Raw genomic sequence first — 26,340 nt, 5'->3', positions numbered from 1 at the left:
ACGTCTGTACTGGAAGAAAACAATATCTGCCTTCGTTTTCCTAGTCCATTGGACTTGGTATTAAAGAGACAGAAAAATGGCTGAGAAACAGCACAGCTGAGGACCAGGGCTACAGAATTGGGGCTCAGGCCCCTGTGTGGGAAAAGGCAGAGAAGGAGGGAGCAGGCAGCCCTCTGATTTCCTTGGATTTACTATCGGATTGAGCCTTTGGGCTGACAAACCACAGAGGAAGGTTGATGATGGTCACACATTTGCTGGGAAAATGGGGGCCCAGGAGGTTTAGTGGGAAGGTCCTGCACTCTGTCCCAAAACACAGACTGTGAAGGGAATGGCTGTTTTTCTTCTAGAAGCAGCCTGCACACGGCCCTAAGGATTCAAGCATCGCCGGGGAGCCTTTTCTGCAGGACTGGTAGTACCCGTGGCTCCCGTCAGTGAGGGGAGACTACCCAGATGCCCTGGGACTGAGTCTGTGAGGGGAGTTGAGTCAGAGGGAATGCCATTTCTTGCCCTGGAATGAGGCCAGGGCACGAGGGGGGACTTTTCTAAAAATAAGCCATTCATGTTTGGACACCATGCTTCTGTCTCCTCAGAGACCGGGCACTTTGTGCCAGCCCAACTTCTGTGTGCCCAGGGCTGACTCAGGAGAAAGTTCCTTGACTCTTTTTCTGCCAGGGTGGGTGCAGGGGAGGCCATGCTGGGTGCTGAGTCTCCCTGTGGCAGCCCTGGGCCTCCACCAAATGTGGGGGTTATAGGAGGAGCTCAAAGCAGGGGCTGCTCAGGCTCGAGGCCCCTCCCAGGGTGTCGGTGAGGTCTGCTCCCCCAGGGGCTGTCCCTGGGGCCAGTGCTGGCTCCCCGCTCACAGAAACCCAGCTGAGCCCTGGCCCCTCTGAATGCTGACACTCCTCATCAGCTATTAATGGGTGTGGATGGGGGATGTGAGCAGTTTTATTCCAGAACAAATAGAACTTTATTGCTATTTTTTAAATGAAAACGTAGGTGTAATTATTTTTAAAAATCAAACTTATAAAGAAGAAGTTAAGAAATCACCTCTATCTCCCTTTTCCCGTAACTTTCTAGAGGAAATAGATGTATTTTCTATATAAGTATGCACATTTGCTTGAATATATTTTCTTTTTATGGAAAATATTTGGCCTAAGAATGGGACTAAGTTAACATTTTCTACCTGAGTTTCTTCCTTAGTAATATAGTGTGTCAGCTCCCCACAGCCATGTTACAGGCTTACATGGTCATCTGAATCGCTGCACAGGTAGGAGTCATGATTTAACCTGGGGGTCGGCAAACTTTCTGTAAATGGCTGGCTAGTAAACATTTTTGGTTTTGTGGCCAGATGGTCTCTGTTGCAGCTACTCAGCTCTACAGTTATATAGCTCCAACGTGGTCCAGGATCATCTGTAAAATATGTGAATGAACAGGTGTGGCGATGTACCAATTCAACTGCATTTACAAAAACAGGTCCTGGACTGGTTTTGGCGAGTACACACGTGCACGCACACACACACACACACACACACACACACACACACACACACACACACGATCCAGCTGTGTCTCCTTGTCTGATAGCATCCCCTAGGATAAATTATAGGCTGTATTTTTGCTAGGATTTCAGAGGGAAGGTTGTAAACCAGCTCTCATGACCTTCGTCTCTGATTTCACTAGGGACAGCATCTTCACCAGGCCTGGAGAGAAAAGCAGTGCTTTGACAGGCCTTTTCTTCAGGTCTCCCCTGCAGATATCACCTTACATTCAGAAGACGCCTCCCTCCTCCAAGCAGAGCCTGCCTGGGAGCTCTTTTTCTGACAGATGCCAGCTGTCTAGGTGGCTTCGGAGAAGAGGAGGGAAGTGGAAATCACTTCCTCCAGGACACAGCGCTCCCATGGGGATTCCAGGCACATGCTGGATCCTGGCCAGGTGCCCTGGTGACCCTGAAGCTGACCTAGCCTTTGAGAGACAGGTGTGGGCACACACTTTTTTATAGAACCCCCAGGGAAGATGGGGACCAGACGGATAAGATTGAGGGCAGCATCTGTCTTCCAACACTTTTCTCTTTAGTATAAGAAGCAGAGCCACCCTTGAAAGCGTGACCCTGCTGCCCTGAGAAGCAGCATTACAGGGACCTGGTGCCAAGGGGTCTGAGTGGTGCCGGCCATAGAAGGCCACTGCTACTTCTTGTGAGGAGGTCAGACCTCTCCGGTGGGGCTCAGCCTGTCATGTGCTGGGAGTCAGGGTAGGCTGCTCACTGAGGGCTGGCGCTGGCGGAAGAAAGCTCAGAGTTCTGTAGGAACTCCGAAGAGCAAGTGTGGGCAAAAAAGCAGGAGTGGGAGCTGTTCAGAAGAGCACTGGGTGGGGAGAGAGGGCGCAGCTCCAGGCCACACTCACTGTCACGTTGGGGGTTGTTGGCACGTCACTGAGCTTCTGGGGCCTCTGTGTCCTCATCTGCAATGACAGGGCCTTGATGACAGTGCACCTGACATCTAGTTCTGTGAGTAAAACATGAAGGTAGAAAAACGTGCATGCATGTGCATATGTGTACATGAGTAGTATGCACACACATGTGCACATGCACACACGTACACGTGTATGTGCATGTGTATATGTGAATGTAGCAAACACGTAGTCTTTTCGGTTTATGATCACCTAGCATGAGGTGTGTGTGCCAGTCCTCCTGCATCTGTCCTATGCCCGACACACCTGTCATGGCCTGTGACATATACACAGGGACTGGGCAGCCTGAGCTGTGGGGCCGCTGGGGTCTTTGCCCACAGTTCAGTTTACCCTGGGAACCCATGGGCCTGGCATTGAAGACCTCCAGGGTCCGCTCCAAGGAGAACTCGTGGTTCTGGGAGGGAGATGGATTGCTCCGTTTGGAAGTTTGAGAGACCCTCGATGGCTCCAATCAGCTGGTGTGACATTTGCCCTCTGAGAAGCGGTAATACAGTGTCCACGGATCTGATGATTTCCAGTAAAACCTCCACGGACAACAGTGCCAGACCTGGCTGGATGCAGACTTCTGTCCTCCAACCACCTTCACAGGCTTCCTGTCACACCTGTGTCGTCCTTGTTCCCACGGTTTGCTGGAAATGAGTGGATTATATTCCCCCTTGCCGGGGTCAGTTCTTGCCTTTCAGCTCTGCAAAGGAAAGAAGCCTCTTTGGGCCCGTACCGTGGTCTTGTTACGTGGGGACCAACATCTAAACTGCTGCTTGACTAGGTAGCAGGAAGCTTTTAGGCAAAGGATATTTGTTTTCAAATGTCACTGAGCACAATTTATTCATGTCCTCCAGGTTCATCCATGTTGTCGCATATTGCAAGGTTTCCTTCTTTTTGAAGGCTGAATGGTGTTCCATTGTATGTATAGACCACACTCTCTTTATCCCTTCATCTGTTGAAGGACACTTAGGTTGTTTCCATGTCTTGGCTATCGCGAGCGATACTGCAATGAACACAGGAGTGCAGATATCGCTTGAAGATCTTGTTTTCAATTCTTTTGGATAATTACTCAGAAGTAGAATTGCTGGATTATTTGGTAGTTCTATTTTTTGAGGAGCCTCCGTACTATTTTCCATGGTGGCTACACCAATTTACAATCTCATCAACAGGGTACAAATGTTCCCTTTTCGCCACATCCTCGCCAACAGTTATTGTCTTTCCTTTTTTTTTTTTTTTTTTTTTTTTTAAATAATAGCCAACATGACATGTGTGAGGTGGTATCTCATTGTGGTTTTCATTCGCACTTCCCTGATGATTAATGATGTTGAGTATCTTTTCATATACCTATAATTAGCTCCATTATAGATGGAGGGAAACTGAAGCCAAGAGAAGTTTAAGAGGGCCCGTTCCCAGGGTCACACTGTTAATAAAAGAGCTGGGATTCAAATGTGACTGGACAGCCTGGCAATGTCATCTTTACACTCCACTCCCTGCTATGGGCTTAATGCTTATGTCCCCCCCCCCCCCCCCAATTCATACATTGTAATCCCAGTGCCCAATGAGATGGTATTAGGAGGTAGGGCCTTTGGGAGGTGCTTAGGTTATGAGGGTGGAGCTCTCATGAATGGGATTAATGCTCTTATAAAAGGGACCCCAGAGAGCTCCATCACCCCTTCTGCCATGTGAGGACACGGGAAGAAGTTAGATGTCTGCAACCTGGAAGAGGGTTCTCACCAAAACCCCGCCATGCTGACATCCTGATCTTGGACTTCCAGCCTCCAGAACTGTGAGAAATAAATGTCTGTTGTTTATAAGCCACCCAGTCTGGGGTATTTTGTTATAGCAGCACGAACAGGCTAAGACACTCCCTGAGTAATTAGGGTAGGAAACAGGCCAGTCAACTGGACGAGGCAGGGGGAGCAGCAAACACTTAAATTCAGTCTGAGTCTTGAAGAGAGAGTGGGAGTGGGTGGGAGCTACAAGAAGGGAAGGTAGGGGAGGGAGAAAGGCAGATCAGGGACCAGCAAGTGGAATGAGAGGGGCAGGTGGGCTTGGCCCGTCCCCTGGCTTGTAGTCTGCAGTGGGAGGTGCTGGTGAGGGGGGCATGGGGACTGAGGTGGAGAGAGGCAGGACTGATTGATGTTTGGGGGAATGTGGGCTCGTGTCTTGGAAAGGCGTTAAGCTTGACCGGGGCCTACGGAAGGGCCACAGTGTTCCAGAGACAGGCCGGTGGCATAGCTCTAGAAGAACCCTCAGAATGGGATGCAAGGCCAAGCGGCTGCAACTCAGTCTGGAACTAACCCAAGTGTCCACAGGGGCTGTTTGGGGAAGCCAGAAGAAGCTGACACAGGGCCATGTTCTGAAGCAAGGAGGTCTTTGGAGAGCTAGGTCCTGGCACACCCTCTTGCTCACATCACAGACAACTTCCTTAGGGATGAACTCCCTGGGCTGCCTGTGGGGAGTAGTACATGGGTGCAGTGGAGAGAGCAGTCAGGAGGTTCCTTTAGTGCTCCAGTGGGTGGTGATGGTGAGAAGGAAGCCAGAGCAAGGCATTTGCAACAGATACAAAGATAAAGCCATCCCTGCTGATGTTACACATGAGGGGAAAAGAGAAAAGTCAAGGACCACTGGTGTGCTTTCCTTGAATAGGAAAAGTCTGACACTGGGGTGAGGTTGAGGCTGCAGATACAAATTGGAGGGTCATCAGGAAGAGATGATATTTGCAACCACAGAGTGAGACCACCTGGCCCCAGACTTGGTCCTTGAGTCTGGCTGACTCTTTTGAGGGCTTTTTTGCTACAAAAGGAAGCAGAGAACTAGGGAGCGTTGTGGGGTGAATTGTGTCCCTCTCCCAAAAGATGTTGAACCTTAACCCCTGTTCCTGTGGATGTGACCTTATTTGGATACAAGGTCTTTGCAGAAGATGAAGTTAAGGCGAAGTAATTCGGGTGGGCCCTAATCTGATATGACTAGTGTCCTTATAAAAAGAGGAAGTTTGGACACAGAGACAGACACCTACAGAGGGAAGACGAGTGCAGAGACACAGTGAGATGATAGCCATCTGCAAGCCAAGGAGAGAGGCCTGGAACACGTTCTCCGTCAAAGCCTCAGAAGGAACCAATCCTGCGGACTCCCTCATCTCGGCCTCCAGAACTGTGAGACGACAAATTTCTGTTGTTTAGGTGGCCTGGTTTGTGGTACTTTGTTACTGCAGCCCAGGGGTGTAGCTGAGGTAGGCGTGGGGTTCACTGGAGGTCTTTTAAGAGGGGAGATGAAACAGCACACTTACAATAAAATGGGAGTGACCCAGAGTTGAGGGAAAAATAGGGGATGTGGGAGAGCAAAGAAGGATTCTCTGAAAAGACCAGTTCTCTGCGCCTTGGGCCTTTGCAGGTGGTGGTAGTGGTAGGGGTTCCTCTCCCCAGACCCCGCCCACCTGTCCAGGCCTCAGCTGGAGGGGCTGCCTCTCTATAGGGCCCTGGGACTCTCCTCTGTGCTCCAGCCACACTCACCACTTTCCACCTGGTTTTGTGATTGCTCCTGTGGAATGTCTGCATCCTCCATCCTCCCCTGCCCAGCACTCAGAGGGACCAGGACGTGTGTGTGCCCAGCTGAGAGCCCAGCCATGGGAGGGACCCTGTGAACACGCTTTGAACAAAGAATGTGAAGTCCTTCTGGATTGTTCTCGTCCACATGGCACTGGTTTTAGAAGTTGTTTTGGAAAATCCGTCCTGGCATGCTCCTGTCTCTCCACAGACTAATGTTGGTTTTGTCCTGTGTTTATTCAGTGCTTTGGGGGCTGTAAGTCTGAAGATGCTGCACCAGGAACTTTAAACTGGGGCAGAACCTGTGAACTGTGTAATCTTGAGCAAGCTACTTAACCCCCACAGCGCTTGGTTTTTCCATTAGTCAAACAGGGCAAAGACCTGGCCTTTCTCTGTCTCACAGACGTGGATGTGGTGGCCCCAGCTAACTGCTGTAGCAGAAACAGGCGTGTGGATTCCTGACAGTGTAGGCTCTAACTTTAAGGCACAATCACTGGGTTTCTTCAAGAAGGGCTGGTTGACATGCATATGTGTAAAGAGGAGGCAGATTTAGTCACTAATACTCTTTATTTGCAAGTCTGAATTTTTAAGATTTTTAATTAAAGATTTTAAAAATTGTGGCAAAGTATATATAACAAAAATTTACCATCTTAACCATTTTTAAGTGTCCAGTGCAGTGGCTTGAAGTGCATCCACATTGCTGTGTGGTCATCACCAACATCATCTCCAGAACATTCTCATCTTCCCAAACTGAAACTCTGTCCCCATTAAGTACTAACTCCCCATTTCTCCACCCAGCCCTTGGCAACCACCCTTCCACTTTCTGTCTCTATGAATGTGACTCCTCTAGGGACCTCATATAAGTGGAACCATACAGTATTTGTCCTTCTGTGACTGACTGACTTCACTTAGCATGATGTCCTCAAGGTTCATCCATGTTGTAGCAGATGTCAGAATTTTCCTCCTTCTTAAAGCTGAATAACATTCCAGTGTGTGGATGGACCACACTTTGCTTCTCCATTCACCATAGACACTTGGGTTGCTTCCACCCCTTGGCTAATGTGAGTAATGCGGCTGTGAACATGGGTGTGTAGTCAGAACTCTGCATTTCATGTCATGGCTTGACTTACATGCATTTCCTCGTCATCCTTGGCATCCTTAGTCCCGTGCTTTGATTCATCGAAGGGTCTGAGAAGCCTGGCATCACCTGGGCTGTAGCTCCTGCACAGGTGATGCCTTTAACAATTCTTTAATATTTCCACGTGGTCTTTGCCGAGGGAGTTAAACATTAGATAATTTAAGGGATTATGGTTTTGAAGTTAGGCCACTTTTTTTTTCTCTCTTTCTGGAAGATCATCTGTTTTATCTCCACTTGACTTTTTAAAAATGCTGGAACTGTTTTTCGATTGAACACAAAGGTTTTTTTCTTTTCTTTGATGTTTATACTACTGAAGGTGGAAAAATAAGACCTTTGCTTATTAACAAGATGAATCAATCTCTTTCCCCCATGGGAAACTGAAAACAATTTAGAGAACAGAGTAAACTTCAGATTTTCCTGTGATGTGCATTCGGTTGACCTTTCCCAAGGTAAGATTTAAGAGAGACCTAGCCGGACTTGACAATGACACAGGCGGGTGTCACCAGGTCTCACCCCTCGCCTTGCTCTCGCCTATCTGTGCAGCCTCTGATGGCACTTCTAGAGAGAGTAGAGTCAAGGCCCAGAGAGGTTCAATGTATTAGTGAAGATCACTAATCATGCTGGTGCTCAACCCAGAGCCCTTCATTCTGCTGCACTGGACAACGGCTCTGAATAGCCACTTCTTGAAGGCAGTACTGCTTGGTATCTTTCTTCCTGTTCACTTGGTATGTGCCACGTGTCTTTGGGGAAATTCCCCATAAGACGGGTGCATGGTTAACACCTCCTTTGTCTGACCGGGTCACATGTTCCCCCTTTGGAGATAGTGGGGCCCGGAGTTTCCAACCTGTTTAATCTGGAGCCACTGCCTGTGACTCGGGGCTCCTGGCCGATGCTGGGGAGGCCTCCTCCCTGGGCCTGCCCCGAATCTGGTACATGCCCAGGAATGGGAAGTGGAGAAGAGACAAAGCAAAGAGACTGTGTTGGAAACAGACTGCAGAGCTGAGAAGATATTGAGAAAAGTGGCTTCGAGCCAGCCCCTCCTCTCTCCAAGTATGCCAGGAATGCTGGGCCCAGAGGAAGGGGACAAAACAGTAGAAAGAAGGAGAAAGAACAGCGTGTCACCAGGGCGCACTCCTAGCTACTCCAGTTGTCAAAACAAAGCAAAAGGATACTCTTTGCCCAGAATAAAAGTGGATCAGAACTCAGAAACAATTGCTACTGAAATTTGCATTTATAGTAGGTGAATAACTTCAAAAGCAAGTCTCTTAGCCTTTTTTGCTTCCCATTTTTGGATGAGGAAGCAGCTCAGAGGGCCTTAGGAGAGAATTTGTTCAAGCACAGAGGGAGTGAGGGAGCTGAGATAGAATCTCCAGTCTCCAGGGAACTGCTTAGGGTTGGGGATTTGCTTCCGAATTTGAGTCAAAGGGCAAGACAAAAGGACAAAAGGTCGAAGGGTACACAGTGGGGGAAGAAAACAAAACAAAAACAGGAAGTGGCAAGCCCCGGGGTTTTCCATGGGAAGGCTGGTAAACAGGTCCAGATATAAGGAGGAAAAGGAAGAAAAAGGAAACCTCTGAATCTTGTAGAAGCCGCTTGAGAACTTGGGAAATGGGGGTCTCAGCAGGATCCAGCTGGATGGAGGTGCGGCTGGGATCAGGACCCCCAGATGGGACACCTGAGCTCTGGACTCAGCACTGGCTCATCCTTGCCTCATTAACAGATCTCTCAGTGCCCCCCTTCTCCTTTTGGAAAGAGAGTTTGTCACCTCTTGCGTCCTTTAGAGAGGTGTGTTCATGAGTGTCCTAATGCTGAAACATGAAAAGGGGTCTAAGGTAACCCAAAAAACACATCCCCATCTCTGAGCAAGTAAGAACAGGGTATTTCTGATGTACATGGGCATATGGTATTTAGACCTGCTGTCATACAAACGGAAAACACGTGTGCTACCAGAATTTGGGAAGGACAAGGCCAGAGATGGAGCTGGGGGAGGCTGAGGGAGGCTACCTGCCGTCCTTTCCCAGCTTGAATTCCGCCCGTCCCTCTCCTAATCAGGTCAGGGGCAGAATTCCCTTGTCGCCGCCTTCTCAGAAGTCAATGGGTGGAAGTCTGTGGGACAGGGGAGTGACAGGTCCTGAGAAGGGGTCCAGGAAGGAGGTTCATACAAGAGCAGAGGGCAAATATCCTGGAGCCTGATGCCCGACGCAGTGGCCACTGCTTCCCTGCAGGGCCTGACTCAGTGCCACACAGAAGGTGTTCAACACAACCTTCTCGACTTGAATTGAAGAGGTTCTTTGCCAACAACAGGAGGGAAAAGATAATCTCCATTTTCTTCCTGGCCATGTTCTGTCTTGAGATCTTGTTTTGGTCCTTAGTTAATCAAAGAAGTCAGAATTTTATGTGAAAAGAGAGCATGTCAGTGTGTTTCTAACACAGTGTATGCAAATGAGCCAGTAAAGTGTTTTACAGGCAGCCACCAGAGGTCAAAGGTCACCCTCCATGTTCAACAATTATTTTGCTCAAAATAAACAGGCAAGCAGGACTGCAGGAAATGAGTTGCAGCAACTTCAACTCATGTGTGAAAGTTTCCAATTAGGAATTCAAAGAGCTTGTTGTTTAATGAAAAAGTGAAATGCATTCCTTTTATGTGTTTCCCTACTTCCTTGGTGGCCTCTGGCTGAGAGCAGGTTCCACTCGCAGGAATATGGCGGTCATTTAGTTCACCTGATAGGAGGCGGAGTATGACAAGTGATTACATGACCAGAAGTAGAATCTAAAGTAAGGGAAAAACAGTTGATCAGATCTTCTAGTTCGAGGGTTGGCAAACCACTGCCTGGGCCAAATATGGTCCACAACCTGTTTTTGTAAATAAAGTTTTATTGGCACACAGCCACACCATTTGTTTGTGTACTATCTATGGCTGCTTTCCCTACACCAGGGCAGAGTTGAGACCATATAGCCTGAACAGCCAAACTATTTACTCTCTGTAAATATTTTTTATAGAACACGTTTGCCAACCCATGCTCTAGTTCACCACTTCTTAATTGTTGTTGTGTGATAGGATCTCTTCGAAAATATGACAAAAGCTCTTTATGCACCTCCTTTTAGAAAAATACACGACCTCCTGGTTAAGAATGCCTACGTGTAACTCTAACTAGACCCTCCTCCAGAGCCTGGGGCCGTGGTCGAACATTCTGGACCCCTCACAGGAGGGGTTTCTCAGTGTGTGAAGCATGCCTTCACTTACCTCCACCTACTACACTGGTCCCAGTTGTGATAAAGCAAAAAGAACCTTGGATTTCAGTTCAGGAAACACAAATTCTTCTCTTCTGGGCTCTGTCACTCTTAAGCTGTGTGACTTTGGACAAGTCACTTCACTTCTCTGGGCCTTGGTTCCCTCACGTGTCAAATGAAAGGTCCAGAATAGATGATTTCTTGAATATCTTTCTGGATTTAGGTTTCTATGATCTTCAAGGATCTGGAATTTATTTCTGGAGCTGAGTAGATAGGAGTGGTGGTTCATATATTTTCAAAATATCTGAATCTGCTTGGCAACCCAGACAAGTCTGTGTTTGTTAATTTAGTTGTTCCCAAGCACTGAAATCTGGGGTTTGGTAACCACACTGGATATTAGGCACCTGTGGGAGCAAACCCTGCCATGCCCCAGCCTCCATCCCAATCCTGGTCAGCCATCCTGATAAATCGAGTTACCACACAAGGACTTGTTCAGAGAGTAAGGGTTGATCCGGTTACATCATCAGAACTCAGGAGAAACAACTTAGAGACCAGGGCCTCCTGGAGAATGGTTTACGGTGACATCTTCTACCAGAGTGACCACATGCAACTTCTCTTGGGCAGATATGGCCTTTCAAGGAGACAGACAGGTTTTGCATTTATGTTGCTTTTGGTTTTAAAATGAAAATAAATATATATATTTTCTCTGATGATAAAAATGCTTCATGTTTCTTGTAGACAGTTTTAAGAAATACAGAGAATAATAATAAGAAGGTAAAACCCATCCCGAAATCCGGCGCTGCAGAGATGAACGCTGCTAACAATTTGATAAGCTTTCCAGGTGTCTCTTTGATGCACACACACCATCAACACATAAATGGGTTAAGCTTGCTGTTTTGTCTCCTACTTTTCATTGATCAAAATGATCCATGCAAATATTGTTCTATGGCTTTGCATGGAGATTTCCAACATTCTTTTTAATGGTTGTGTAGTATTTTATCAAATGTACTGTAATCACATCTAGCTTGTTTCAATTTCTTTTTTGTATTTATTTACCAGACTGTGATGACTGTCTTTGCACTTACATTTTTGTGCATTTTTCTGGTTGTACAGCTGAGGATAAATTCTTAGTTTTGAGATTAAGGGGTCAGGGGTTGTTCCTTAATAATTACAATGCACAGGATCAATCTGCCTTTGGGAAATGTACGCTACTTTATGCCTAGCGGTATAGAACAGGACCCATTTCCCCACTCTCTGGCTAATATGGGCTGTTTGCCACTGTCAATATTTATTTTTGGTCAGTTTGATAGGTTAAAACTGATGTAATATTGCTGTGTTGATTTGCATTTCCTAGATTCATTCTACTTTTGAATGGCACTGTCTATAATTAAACAGAGGCAAAAAAAAAGATGACTTCATAGGAGGTTCTCATTCCTCCACAAGAACCCAGGACTGTACGAGGCAGACAAGTTGGTTTTCCAGAGGAGCCAGTAGCCAGACACAGACGAGTTTGATCCTCTTTGAGGACGATCATCTTTCATTGATTTATTAATTCATACTGATGACTACTTTGGGGCATTTATTTGTTGAATGCATCTAGAAGACCACATGGTTCCGGTCATAAAGGAGCTTGGATGACAGGGATGATGTTTGTATCATAACTGCAAGGCTACTTGCAGGCAGAGAGCCAACTCCCCATGAGCTGGTGGCATGCTCTCTGTCGCACCCACCTGACCTCCTCTCCCTTAGTCCTGAGTGGATCAATTTCTCTCCCTCCCGGGATTGGAAGATGACAGAAATGCCTAAGGCTGCCTATGACCCAGTGCGAGGATGAATCGGAGAGGAGACGGTGGGAAGCCGAGTGCCGGGCGGGGAAGCTCTGTCCAGCGGGCTCTGCTGTGACCTCATGCCACGATGACCAGTGGGGCAGGACAAGGCTGCAGGCGTGTGCTGCTCCTTCTAGGTCTGGCATGCAGTGGTTTCCTGTCTCGCTGAGTGGCCGTTGCTCCGCAGTGATGATTCACGGCATTTGGAAAGTGTGGCTATGTTCTGAACAGGGAAGTGAAAAATAACACAGCCAAGGGCAGTGCAGGTCAGGGTAGGGGCTGTCACAAGACGTGAAGCTTTACTTTGGAAAACGCAGGGGGCGGGGAAGTCACAGTGAAGTCGGTGGTGGTGGCCCACACTGTGTGAGTGTGGCCCTGCTTGCTCTTCTTCAGCTTTTCCGAGTGGCGGTCACCAAGTTGCCCCTCAAAGCGGCTGCTGGTCTTGGCTGAGCTGCTGTGGGTGGGAGGAAGTGGACGGGTGATTCAGTGAGTGTCGGCTTCCTCTCTGACTCAGGATTGAATCTGTTTCTTAGGGTGGTGCCAGGGGGGGCCCATGTGGCTTTAGCTAGAAGGCTTTGATCTTGGAGTCAAAACTGAGACTCTGACCCCTTTGGTGTTGGCCCTCCTTTGACCCTTTTGGATGAGTAAGGGGATTAAGCTGGATTCCGTGGCCGCCCGGCAAGTTGGGTAAGCCCTCTGACTCGAGGCCTCCCTGTGGTTTCAGCTGTGGAGACTAGTGAGATGGCAGCTGAGGCACCTCCTGGGTTTGTGCTCACCTTCGGGGCTGCCTCGTATTGAGGGTCATATTTGGGGGAGCGGCTGAATTCTGAGGGGCTCAGCCTACGCAGGTATTAGACTGACGAGACTGATGGAGGAGGTGGTTGAACTAGCTCTCCTGGAGTCCATGTGTCAACTTAGCCATTGTTACGACAGGACAGGGCCAGAGGGGCAGCTGCTCCCTTTCCATGAGAAGGGTCATGGTTGGCTTTTTATTCCAGAGCACTGTTTTCCAAGGATCTGTTGTTAGGGTGCTGCCTAAAGGGCCATCACTGCTGTCACCTGAAACCTGTTCTAAGAAGTACTTCAATTAGCCAGATAATTGCCTCTGCCTAAGAGAATATAACCATGAAAGTATTAACTTGATAAAGACTTTGAAATCCTCTCAAAATTGCTATAGGAATTTTGTATTTCATGCCCTAAATAACCTTGGATGATGGTTTCTTCTTCCAGATCCTTTCTTTCCCTCTTCCCTTCTTCCCCCTCCGTCCCCTCCTGTTTCCATGGCCAGCGCAGAGGTCAGCTGGTCTAGCTCAGGCAGGATGGCTGGTATCCAATCACCAGTGTTTGTAACGAAACTCTATTATTAGCCACATGCCAGAGAAATGCAACTCAGACCAGCTGGGGCTTCCAAAAGGGGTTCTGTGTGACAACTGTGAAAGGAGAGAAGGGGCTGTGAGGACACCTGCAGCTGGGACTGGACCATGCCAACCACTGTCTCGTTTCTCACATCATCTTCCACCAACTATCGACTTTAATCTCTTGGGTAAGCTTTCTCCATACAGCAGGGAGTGTGCACGATGGCAGCTTCTGCTCATCACACCTTACAGCTTCACTGAGAGTGCAAGTCCCAAAGATGGTCCTCACTGGGGCCAGGGGATTGTCCGTGGCTCAATCACTGTGTCTAGGGGACGAGCTCTGAGCAGATGGCAGCTCACATCTGGACCCTCTGATCAGGGCAGGAAGGGAGGATTTTCCAGAAGCAGGGATTCCTGCCCTGGCAGACAAACAATAGGCCGACCACCCCGGAGCTGAAGCTTTCCCGACGCCCAGGCTGAGCCCGGGGCCCTCAGTTGCCTCCCCTGATGCCGGTGGTGAGGGGCAGGGCCTGGGGGGGTCCTCCTCTATCCTCAGGACCCATTATTTCGTTGCTTGAAAATACATAAAGGATGGGGTTTTCTCAGCCACATTTGGGGGGATATATGTCTGGGACTGCAGCTGTGTGATGTTCTGAGGAGACTGCCTTGGAGGATCTAAGCAGTGACTGAAGGAAGAACAAAGGGGCCATTCTCAGAAGCATGGCAAAAATGAAACCAAATAAAAACCCCATAAAAATCCCTCAGAGGCCAGAGGAAATACCAACTCAATGTTCTGAGCTGCACACTTGGTCCTAAAGGACAGATTCAAGGATGGGCCATCCTGACGCCACTTGTGTTTGGACCTAAGGGAGCACGTGCTGGGAAACAATGAAAGGGAGCCGTCTGTGGGGGGGAGGGGCCATTGGTGTGTCGGCCGTGGGGGGGGAGGGGGCCCGTTGGTGTGTGTGTTTGTTGGCGTGTTGTTTAATCCAGGAACTGCCCTGTGACCAGGGTTCACGGGGACCCTGGGAGAGATACGGCAGGAACTGGTTCAAAGAGCACACAGCACATGCCTGTCAGCTGGCCTGCCCCCTGCTGGCTCTGCTAGATGGTCGGAGGAACTCTGACCTCTGTGTGGTCACCAAAATACCCGTTTGGAAATCTCTTTGAAGATTTTTTAAGTAAACACTCCTAGCGCAGATAATAATCATCGAGTGACAAAGCTGAAGTATTTGTAGGAAATAGACGAATGTGCTGACCACGAAGCTGGCAGGCCTGTTGTCTTTCTGTTCCTCTAACCTGCCTTCCTTGCTATGGTTGCAGTTTCGGGCCCAGAGAGTGTTTTAAGGGGATGGGGTTGAGGATGTGGACACTTTCACTCTCATTTCATGGGTGTGACACGACCCCAGGGACAGAGCATTACCCTGTCACCACACAGCAGCTGGCTGGGGCCTGTGGCAGGTAGCCCTCTAGGCACAGCTAACCTTAGATGCTGCTTGTGGGGGCTTTCTGTCTGCTTTTTGACCTTGGGCTGCCGTGACCCACAGTGGGACTGTGTCCCCCCAAGTCTCCCAGGACACCGCAGGGTGAGCAGGAAGGGAAGTCTGGTTTCCATCTGGGAGCATCACACCTCCGTGCAGCATGCCTCTGCTCTCAGTTTTGGCTAACTGGACAGGAGCTGGCCAGGCTTCTCTGGGCATGGAGCAGTGACCCCTTTGCCACGTTACTTCCCTAGTTATCTCCGAGACCCTATTGTAGATGGAGGTGGGAACGGGCTGTCAGTTCTGGACTCATCCGGGTTTCTGGACTCAGTATGGTCATGTTTGTTCACCCTGTGGGCTCCGGGAGCAGTTCTGGTGATTGTCCATCAATTCATTCATCATTGATCCATACGCTTACCCATCCACTAGGGCTGTCATTTAGTCATTCAATCACAATGAGACTGTGCTTGCTTCTCTTTGATCTCTACTTCCGGGCATAGAGCCAAGCCTATACCAGTGGCTCTCCACACATTTGCTGCCTTCTTTCCCTGCTTTCCCTTTGTTATGGTTGAAGTCTTAATCCCCAGGGCCTCAGAATGTGGCTATATTCAAAGATAGAACCTTTAGAGAAGTAAAGTTAAAATGAGGTGATTGTAAGTTAAAATGAGATCCCAATCTAATCTGACTGGTGTCCTTATAAGAAAAGAAGATTAAGACACACACACACACACACGCACACGCACACACACACACAAAACGATGTGAAGACACAGGGAGGAGACAGCCATCGACAAACTGAGGAGAGCGGCCTGGAACGGATCCTCCCTCACGGCCTCAGAAGGAACCCATCCTGCCGACACCTTGATCTTGGACTTCCAGCCTCCAGTAAGGAAATACATTTCTGTCTAAGCTGCTTAGTCTGAGGTACTGTGTTATGACAGTCCGAGCAAACTAAGCCATTTCAACACATTCCTGGAGCACATAACCATTTGCAAGGTGTTTTAGGAGGTCTGCAGACTTTTGTAGAGAATACAGGAAAAGGGGAACAGCGATGGGCCCATCCTCTCTTTACATGTCTCCTCCCAAACCCCTCTCTGTTCAGCCTCTTCTTATTTCCTCCCGCAACAAAAATCAGAAACTCAGGGGGAAACAAAACAGAAGGTGTCCCAGCAGATACCACCCTACAGAAGCTTTGGAATTGATGAAACCCTTTAACCTGGACCCAGAAGCACCATTTTGTCCCCCACAAGTTCTTATTTAGCGCATGTGTGTGCACACGTGGCCAGAACACACCATGGCATGATGGAGCGGCCACGTGTGTGTGTCTGAGGAAGACAGGGGGAAGGTCCACAGCTATGGTACACACACTGTTATTGGGCAGCTGGCAGCACATTCACTAGTGTGTCCCCAGCCCCAGCGTCATGGTGCGTGGAGGCTGGCAAGGGCCACAGTGAAGCCTTTCTCTGGACCATGCATTAGACCCCTTGTTGCCCTTGGTGACTAAAGATGATGCCCACATCATGATTCCACACAACTGCTACAGGAGGGCTGTCCTTTGATTTCTGGCCCTGACCAATGGCTATGGGGCTGTGATCTCTGTCTGCAGGAATCATGAGCTCATTTCATCATGGAATAATCTTGAGATGTCTGGGAACATCTCTGAGACTTCAAACCTATCCAGCCTAGTAAGAAGCTAAGTCCATCTTCAAATGCCCTGTATGTAAGTCTTGATATTTCTCCTTCTACGGTGTCTACCATTTTCGATCAAAAACATTTTCCACCACCCAATTGAATAATAATCCTGTCCCCTTACAGGGTCCTTTCGCAATCGCAGCTTAGCTCACTGATTTTAAAGGGAACTGGGAGTCCAGGAGCTCAGTGTTAACCAACCGGTCCACTGTTGCGTAGTACAGGGTCCCTAAAGGACTTCGGCAAAGATATTACTGCCAGTGTGGTTGTAGTCAGCTTCTGGGTACATGCTAGGAGGGAAGTTTGCGTATCCTGGTCACACACAGATAGTGGCATTTTCTGAAGTGTGGTGGCATGTCTTCATGTAATGTTGATATTTAAACAAGCTTCCATTCTTTTCTGCACGCAGACAAAGGAACATATTCCAGGGATGGTCTGAGCGCTTGGCCAGCAAGTGTCACAAAGCCACCACGGCAGGGGCCCTGCCCACCCACTTTGTCCTGCAGTGCCCTCCTTGGCTGGCCCTCCATCCCTGCCCTTTTCCTCTTGCTCCCTCCTGGTTGCCAAGCAGAATCCCCTACTTGATAAGACCTGAGGTGCGACCAGGTCTGGAGGTTATCTACATTTTAAATGAGTGACTCCTAACACCTAAGTTTCAAAACCCAAAGAAATGATCTTCCAGTGCTTGACTGGAGCCGTGAGTTTCTACCTGGACTGGCTGGGTTGATAGGTCTACTTTGGTTACTCAAATAACCAGGCCGGTGGTCAGCCTGGCTCTAAGTCCAATGGGCACCTCCTTCCTTGGTATATCTGACATGGGGCATGCACCTTCTCCTTCTCCAACCAAAGCCGCAGTGTCACTCAAGGATAGTTATTATGTATCTTGCTGCAAGTGGAAACTGACTTGGATTTTAGTGCCATCTCTCTGCCACTTCCCCCTAGCCACAGAGCTAGCAGGTAAGAAAAGACAGATCTGTGTGCTTTCAAATCCATGCCCTCTCCTCCCATGCTTCGATTTCACAAATGTTGGTTAGCACGCATGTGCTTTTCAATGACCTGCTGACTTGTAGTCCACTCTAGACAATGAGGGCAGAGCTGTGATCTTTAGATAAAAGGCTTCAGGGGTCATGACTCATCCTGGGAGACATCTAGCCTGCTTGGCTGGTGTTAAGTGTTTGGATCTGTAAATATTGACAGTTAGAAACCATCCCGAGAGCTACCAAGCAATGATCTGGAAGGTGATGTATGTGAATATGACCTGTGATTAGGCAATGCTTGTCATTTGCTAAGATGCAGCCACTGATAAATACCACCCCATGACCGCTCTTCCTAATAGTGGCTCATGTGCTTGTGTGACTCATAGTTGGTATGTGATGGGGTCTGATTCGGCTAGCAAATTTGGCCTGCTACAACAGAGAATGACATCCAAGGCCACTGCAGTTTCTAGGCTCACGGCTTCTTAATAAGTGTGGCTTTGCCAAGGAGGAAATACTCAAAAGCAGTCTCCACCACTAAGAAATTAAAGAAGGCATAGAGGGATAAGGAGCAGAACAGTGCTTGTCACCATTTAGAGCTGATGCTTTCACAACTATTTGTCCCCTGGGCACATTTCCATTACAGCTCACCTATGGATGCCTGTGGCTCTGCAAGGGGCAGACTCTTTGTATACACGCACACACACACATATAGACACACACACATATAGACACACACACAGTCACACACACATACACAGATACACACACACACACACACTTGGCTGTAGCCCTCTGCAAAACCACTTGGCATTTACTGTGTTGCCCTGTCGTGAGAGCTGAGCTCTGCCATGCTGACTGCATGAAGAGGCAGCCCGGCTGTGAGGGAAGCATGCCTCGGGGCCAGCATGCACCGGAGCACGCGTTACCTCTATGTAAGCCATCTCTTTGCCACTGGCTGTGCAACTTTGGGCAAGTTGCTGAAGTGCTCTGAGCCTCAGGTTCCTTATTTGTGAAATGAGGACAATAATACCTACCTTTCAGGGCTAGTGTAAGTTAAGATAATGTATTTAACACACATGGATCATAAAAACTGCTCAGTCGATTGCAGCTAGTATTGTCTGTAGTGCGAAACCACTGTGAAAATTGTTGCTGCTAACCATTTGGGGTCGTTATGGATTCAAGTTATGAAGAGTCTGCTATGAAGTCTGAGGTTTTATATGCATGTATCAGCCCCTCAAGGAGCTGTTATCCTTATCTCACAGAGGAGGAGCCTGAGGCTCAGGACGCCAGCTAGCCAGCATCTGTGTCTGTGGAGAGCGTGTGCTGGCCATTACCTGCGCCACCTTCCAGGGAGGCAGAGGACACGACTGTGTGTGTTTAGTGGACTGGTGACTTGTTGCGTCGGGAGGACACTGGAGCATCTGCTTCATCTTTGATCCCATCTCACGGGCACATACTGGTCTGTGTGCTGTTAGCCAAACCACCTGGAAGTGGCTGAGTGTCCTGGCCTTTTGTTCAGGTAGATTACATACCTGCCAAGTTGCAGAGTCGTGTTCCAGAACCTGTCAACAGTCCATATTTTTAATGGACTGTCAGTGGGTGGGTGATGGGAATGCAGTCTGTTGGGATGTGTGTGTGGGGTGGGGTCCAGGGGGCCTGAATAGTGGGAAGGAAGCTCAGGTTGAGTCATCTGCTCGGTCTTGGTGACCAGCTGGACTCCTCCTCCTGGTGGCCTCTCAACGAAAACTTTTTACATGACACGACGAGATTCACCGTTATGCCCTCATGGGACAGCATTACTAAAAGCACATCCATAGCATCAAGGCTGGATGGATGTTTCAGAGAAAGGGGAGGACTTCAGCAGAGCAACATGCAGACCATGAAGGACAGAAGTCCCAAAGTGGCCAAAATGAGTAGGGGATGTTTCTTGGAGAGAAAAACGTGAGGTGGAGGAAAGGGTCCCCATGACGACATTCAAGGAGAACCTGCTTGTGCTTAATAAACTTGAGGCACAGACACTTCAGTCGGGCGAAATGTATGTTCCTTGTTCCCTCTCAAAGGTGAGAAAGGCCCTGAGACCCCTTGGCATCACGTCTGCTAACCTGAGTCCCTTAATGTCCCAGAAGGTTGGACTGGGCTCCCTGAGTGCCCAGAGATGACCCAGCAAGGCTGGTTCGGGTGGTCCCAGAGGAGCACACGTGGGGTTCATGGGGGTGACCTTGAAAGAAGGGCTTGTGTTTCTGAGGGAGGAGGCACAGCAGAGCAGAGGCAGACCGGCTTTTTCTGCCTGGAGGTCAGAGCTTGGTGCTGCCTTAGGGGTCTGCAGGGTAAGTCAGCAGGTGAGCAAGGGTCCCCTCTCAGCAGGGACCAGTGGAGGCAGGAACTACAGTGGAGGCAAGATGAGGCAGGCAGGGCTGCAAAAGGGTCCACGTTGACCAGCTTGGAAGACCTGCCTGGGTTGCTCTCGTTGGAGACATCTGCTCCAAGTCCTCCTAAACCCTTTGGGTCCAGGGCTCTCTTCCTTGCTGCCCCAAGGAGCGGACATACCCTCAAACCAGCTTCTACCTCCTGAGAGAACTAAACAAGATGGTGTTCTGAAGACATTCGCAGTATCTGGTACATGGGACATGTTAAATACGTGTCACTTATCCTTACCTCAGACTCCTGGTTTGCGTTTACATTTTAGAAGTCTGTTCTTTTTCAAAACAAATGGTTTTTCCCCAGAAATGCTCCCACCCCATCCTCCTCACCTCCCAGAAAGTTTGGGCTCCTTTCTTGCTTTCTTTGTGTTCTAAACAAATTCATTCCTCTCATTCATTCACTTGCTTGTTCAGCCCAACATTTATGCTAAGATCTACTGTGTGCCAGGCCTGTGCTGTGGCTGAAGTGGTTATCTGCTTATGACACATCCACGTACAACTTGCCCCCAACCCCCAAAACATGCACACGAAAGTTTCTCTTTCAGGTTCCAGGTCTCATTTCTGAATAGATTCATTGGCCTCACTCAATATTTTTGTGCGTATATTTTTTCATTGGCAATATGCTTTACAACAGGAACCTCATGCATGCAGAGCGTGTCTGCAGGCTCTGATTTACAAAGTGCTCCCTGTCCCAAGGTCCTCTGAGGTCCTCGCTGTCCAGATCAGAGAAGAAATGAGGGAGGAGCCACCACATGGCCCAGGGAGAAATCGGGCTCCTGGGTAGCTGTGTAGCCTGGGCCTGCTTCCTACCTACCTGCATGAAGCATGTTTCCTGGCATGAGGTCTGGGACAGAGTTCTGCTTTTAAAGCGCTGCCTGGGCAAAGCATGACAGAGGCAGGTTACTCTCAAGAGCAAGCAGTCTTGCTGAGGCTGCCTGGTAACTAAGAGCCACAGAGGGAGTTGCTCACTCCGCTGACACTCACCATGTGACTGCCAGCCAGACCCTGCCATGGAGTGCCCTGGCTGAAATCATGGTGCCAATGAAAACAAATTAAAGGAAAAACAAAAATACTGCAGGGTCAGGCTGCACATGCTTACCTAGCTTTGGAAACTGTATTCTAGATCATTACCCTGTTAACATGGGGGCAGCTGTTGCTGTCTTTGATGAGTGGAGGAAAAAACTCTCCGGTGGAAGAGGTCTGGGGGAGTGAGGGCAGTCATGGCCAGACTGGGTCCCTGGATGTAGTGGCAGGGAAGCAGGGCCCTGCTCTCCAGGATTCTAAATCTGGCTGACTGGAGAAAAGAATGTGTTCTGTGCCACAGGAAGAATGTTCCCTCAGACAGAACTGCTAATCAGGCAAGATGAAGGGAGGAATGCACAGCCAGGGGTGGTTCCTGCTTGCTTTCCAGCAGCCTCTCCCCTCCCTCCTGGTCAGTCACATGTATTTTTGACTTGCTAATTTAGGTGGTGGCTGAGAGTCCCCTTCCCCCAGCCTTCATTTTAGAAAATGTGGGAATTTTTGGAGCCTGTGAGCTGTGTTGCAAAACTGTGAGCGATTTTCCAGAGCTACCCTGTGTCATCTGTCTCCTTGACACGAAGAAGGAAGGAGGAGGGAGGGAAAAAAGAGACGGGCGTGGACGGGGGAAAGGAGCCAGCAGGGAAAGGAGGAGAAAGGGAAGAGCGACATCTTGCTGACGTCAAGGACGACCACCCGCTGCAGGATAACTGCACTTGGTTCCTCAGCCACCCACTCCCTCTAATTTACTAGAAACCGAGCACACTATTTTGAAACCTGTAGCCTGCACTTTGTTTTGTGTGTGCCGTTCTCCCTGAACCAAAAGGGCCATTAATTGTGGAGAGTTTGAAAGCTACCTGATTCCCTGAAACAGAGGGGATTTCCATGAGTAATAACTCAGCCCGCGCTCGGGTGGGGCGCGGAGCTGCAGCCAGCCATCCAGCTGCTGGCGGCCCCGGAAAAGGGCGCGGGACAGGGCGTCACGTGGCCAGCTGCGGCCCGGGAGCTGGCAGGGGCCCGCCCTCTGTCCCCCGCCCGGCCTGCCAGCGTCCACCGCGCCCTCAGCCCGCGCCCCCTGCGCCCACCCCTCGCCAGACCCGTGCCTACTGCCCCCCTGCTGAGCCGCGTCCACTGCGCCCCTGCCCAGCGCCCCACTCCGTGTCCACCGCGCACTCTGTCCGCGCCCCCTGCCGCACTGCGTCCATCGCCCAGCACCCTCAGTCGGTGTCCATTGCCCCCTGCCCCGCGTGAAACCACACTCTCTGCCCGCCTCTCGCGCGCCCCCTGCTCTGCCCGGGGGCCACCTCCCTGCAGCCCGCCCTGACTTCACAGGGTGAGAGCAATTCTCGGGTATGCGTGGCAACCTCTTTCTTGGGAAATGCAGGAACCCGAGGATGAAGGGGCGCCCTATCTGCTAAGCTCCAGGAAGAGAGTCACCTGTTTGGTCCTTCAGCGGCCCAAGGCTGCCCTTGCTGAAACGACGACGGTGCTTCCCAGAAGCCCTCCAGCTCTGCGGTCTGGACCCCAGGGCCTGTTTACAAGCTGGCGGCAGGAACCTGTGTGTAACCCGAGGCTAAAGAAATACCGATTCCACCACCCAGATGGTAGAGTTCAATCTGCTTTCTGGCCAAGGCCGCATGAGTTAATTTTTATCCTAGTAAAAAATAATAAACACGGCGTTAGCAACTAAATGTTTATCAATTTGCAGTTCATTTCCAGCCAGATCGTTTCCCTCCTGCATGTTTTTACTGTTAGTTGATGCACTGGGGTGCTTTTTGTGAAACCAGATGTGACTGTTTCAGGCCCAGCTTTTGTAGCATTTATATGGCGTTTTACACCTTAATTGGATAATACTATCTGGCTGTTTCAGCCATGGTCCTCCAATATCGCATTTTAATGATAAAGACACCGCAGTGAAGAAAGTCTCACCGACTGGGGATCCCCCGCAGTTCAGGGATGGTGGTTAACAGGAGTTTTTGTTTTGCTTTGTGTTCTGCATGAGCCTGTGTGTGCCCTGTGTGTATGGGACCGCCTGCCCAGCGCGGCTGCCTTTGGGCTGTTTCTTTTCCTCATCTTATGGTCAGTTAATACTAGAGAAGGTGGCTGAGAACAACTGTCGAGTGGAGTAGGAAGTCTGAGTAGGCAGCTGTCACATCAGTGGACATTAGCGAGGAGAGCACATAAAGAACGTGATGGAAGCTCCCGTCCCTGCAGCTGCCCATACTGCTGAGCCTTTCTGCAAATGCTTTGGCTAGTTTTATTGTCTTAGTGGAATTCGAGAGACCATTTGGAGGTGTCATCTATTGTTTATCACCAGACTATTATAGTCAGAAACAACAACTCGGCGACGCAAAATGAAGCAATGGCTATACAGTGCATCATGTAGACATCGAACCCTTCTCCCAGCTTCCTCTTCTTAGTTTGAGGCTGTAATAGAAACCTTGATATTGCCACATGGTTCACAGTAGATCTGAAGTGGCTACTTGGGGAGAGGGAGAGAAAATAGAGCTTGCAGAGCATAAGTCAGACCTATGTTCCATCTTTATCTCCTCCAGAGAACAAACAACTCACTTTCTTGAAGCCTCAATATGTCCCCTGTAAAAATGAGGGGCTGGTAGGACATCTCTCAGAGGGCTGGCATTCACATAAAGGATGTAAGGACTTGGCATAGTGCTTGTCACCTAGCAGACACTCAAGAAATGTTCTAATGAGGAAGAACAGGCTTGGCAGGGCCTGGTAGGCAATGGGTTGAAGATACCACATATGCAACTCCAAATCTGAAGCAACGCCCCATTTCCCAATGAGCAGGTTACAAAAGTCTTATGTTTTTTTTTCCTTGGCCAGCCTGAATATGTACGCTTTAATGATGCAAGTGAAATAGTCAAATTTCTGGTAATAAAATTTAATGTATTGATTTAATTACATCCACATCAAAAATTGCATGCATACGTACACTTATTTAGAAAGGTTGCCCTTTTTTACTCATTATTCAGACTCTCTGTCATCACTCGAGGCCTTGCTGAGTGGTGTCACTCAGGCTTCCCGGACACACCTATTGCTTCTGTCCAAACGTCTTTGACATTTAGTGCTTTCTGAGTCCGTATGTTGTGATCACTGGAAATGTTATCTCAAGAGCAATATCCATGCACTATTTGTGATCTTCATAAAGCTGACTTCTTGGACTACTTTTGAAAGGGAGCTTAGTGAGGTTGTAGCTATGTGAGGACATGGTCATGCGTTTCAATGCGGAATACGGAAGTATGAAGGTGTGAGATGACATGAGGGCTGGGATTTTCGTTAAGGTAGTTCAGCAAAGAGAAAAGACCAAAAGCATGACAAAGAAAATGTGGAAAAATCTGGGTAATTATTAATCTGGGTAATGGGTACATGGAGCTTTATTTGACTATATGCTCTTCCTTTGAAATATTTGAAAATTTTCATAATAAAATTTTTTAAAAAATGAGCTTTAAAAGACCTGCTCACTCTATCGAATATTTACAATCAGAGGTTATATCTTCAAGAATAATGATAAAAAGTTCAAATTTCTTTGATTTGAAAAAATACCAAACAATTCTTCCAGGCAACCTCTATAAAACATCCAGTACTAGCACATGAAATCTAATTCCTTTCAGGGTATCTTGTGATTCAAAATAAAGGAATTGAGTGAGCACTCTGTAATATGAGGAAATTTAAGACACAAATATGAAGGGACATCTTATATTTGCCCATACATGTCATTTTCTGCTATGCTTTGGTGGTCTGAGGGGATGGGGTTGGTAATGACCCCAAATGCAGCACTTCCGTAAGATGCGAAGACCTATTGGAGGGGCCTTTGTCAAAAGTACCCATCGCCTAGTGCCCTTGCTGGCATCTGAGCTGCCAGGCCCAGGATAGCAGGGAACATGCAGTCCTGGAAGCAGGCCTGGTGGCACAGGCTGGGGAGGGGTGGCAGTAATGGCGTACAAGGGGAGAGGCAATGCTTCATTGGGTAATGCTTCTCCCCTGGAGAGGGCACAGGGCCATGGTCTACACAGCCAAAGTGAGAGGCGGTTGGGCAATTGTCCCCCACGCTCACTCTAAGGCAAGAGTATTGAGGCCCAAGAGTCCCTAATTACCGCAGTCTGCAGGGATCAGAAAACTGTTCACAATTATATTAGTTTTGTAGCAATGGCTTTTCCAAAGGAGGAATGGAAAACTTACAGTTTTTTAAACATTTTTTAAGAATAGGATGCTTTCCATACAAACATAGTAGTTGGCTTGCCAACGAGTATTACAATTAAAACTATTACTTGGCCTTTGTAGGAAGTCTGGAATTCTCTGGAATTCTTTTATTTTATTGGATTTTCCCCCCACAGAGGCATTGTGCTATACCAAAGTAGGCCAGTAATCTTTGAGAGTTTTACTTCTGACCCTTTTTGGTATCGTTTCATTCACTCTCAACATTTCATAAGAGAGAATTTTTAATATTTTGAAGGAACCCTCCTGCCAACATAAAAACCACAGCAAAATGGCTTTATAGTGTCTATCTCAACATGTCATTGCTGGCAGATTTATTGGAATGCAGAAAAATAAAACAAGATAAACAAAATACCAGTGTGCTCAAACTGAGAGCAGGTTCTTTTTGGAAGATGTGTGTTTTTTGGATGAGCTAAGTGTTGATTCTAACCCAAAAAGACCAAAAAGTGTGAGGTTAGATAAGTGTCTGCTAGATTCATTATTGCCATGTGGATTCTGTGAAGTCACTGTTCGTAGCTGCAGAATCAAGTTCACCAATTATCCGTCCTTGCCCTGATTGGGCAGTTCCTAAAAATCGGAACCTGCACCACCTTCTGGAAGCCCTCTGTTAACTTCAGGTCTGCATTAGGAGGACGGATGCTTCTAGCAAAGGAGCTTAGGGTGAATTCTGCAGGCGTTGCTTGAGCAATGCCAAGTGGCCACTGGCCAGGGTAGAAGTTGAACCAGGAGACGGCTATCAAATGCGGTTGTTAGGTTTGGCCCATCTCTCGAGCTGCTGTGCTGGGCAGGAAAAAGAGAAGTTTGTGGATTTAGCTCATGAGTTCTGTAGTGCACTCTTTAATCGGAATCTTTTTATTTGCTCAAGAGAAAAACAAGTCTGACTTGCATACTGTGCAGGATTTAGAAGGGATGGTTTACATCTCTCACCCATGCCCCATGCTTTTCTATTTATTTTCTAGCAACCTCATTCGCGG

At 48.5% G+C, this 26,340-nt stretch overlaps 1 long non-coding RNA gene across 2 annotated transcripts; it reads right to left on the bottom strand.

Annotated features, from left to right (window-relative positions):
* Positions 1 to 6,544: 6,544 nt before the first annotated feature.
* On the bottom strand, positions 6,545 to 22,755 carry LOC109455439 (uncharacterized). 2 transcript variants are annotated; one of them, XR_002138652.3, is made up of 3 exons: positions 22,568 to 22,755; positions 10,379 to 12,645; positions 6,545 to 9,904 (listed from the first exon to the last, which is right to left on the bottom strand). It is a non-coding gene; the product is annotated as an uncharacterized LOC109455439 (long non-coding RNA). The 2 variants fall into 2 exon arrangements; XR_002138653.3 differs by having other exon boundaries at positions 6,545 to 9,855.
* Between the last annotated feature and the right edge of the window lie 3,585 nt (positions 22,756 to 26,340).

Source organism: Rhinolophus sinicus, chromosome 6 (assembly GCF_057876585.1).
Source record: "Rhinolophus sinicus isolate RSI-liver-muscle chromosome 6, RSI-T2T, whole genome shotgun sequence".
NCBI lineage: Eukaryota > Metazoa > Chordata > Mammalia > Chiroptera > Rhinolophidae > Rhinolophus > Rhinolophus sinicus.
The sequence above is the reverse complement of the archived record's forward strand: the minus strand, read 5'-3'. Positions and strand labels throughout refer to the sequence as shown.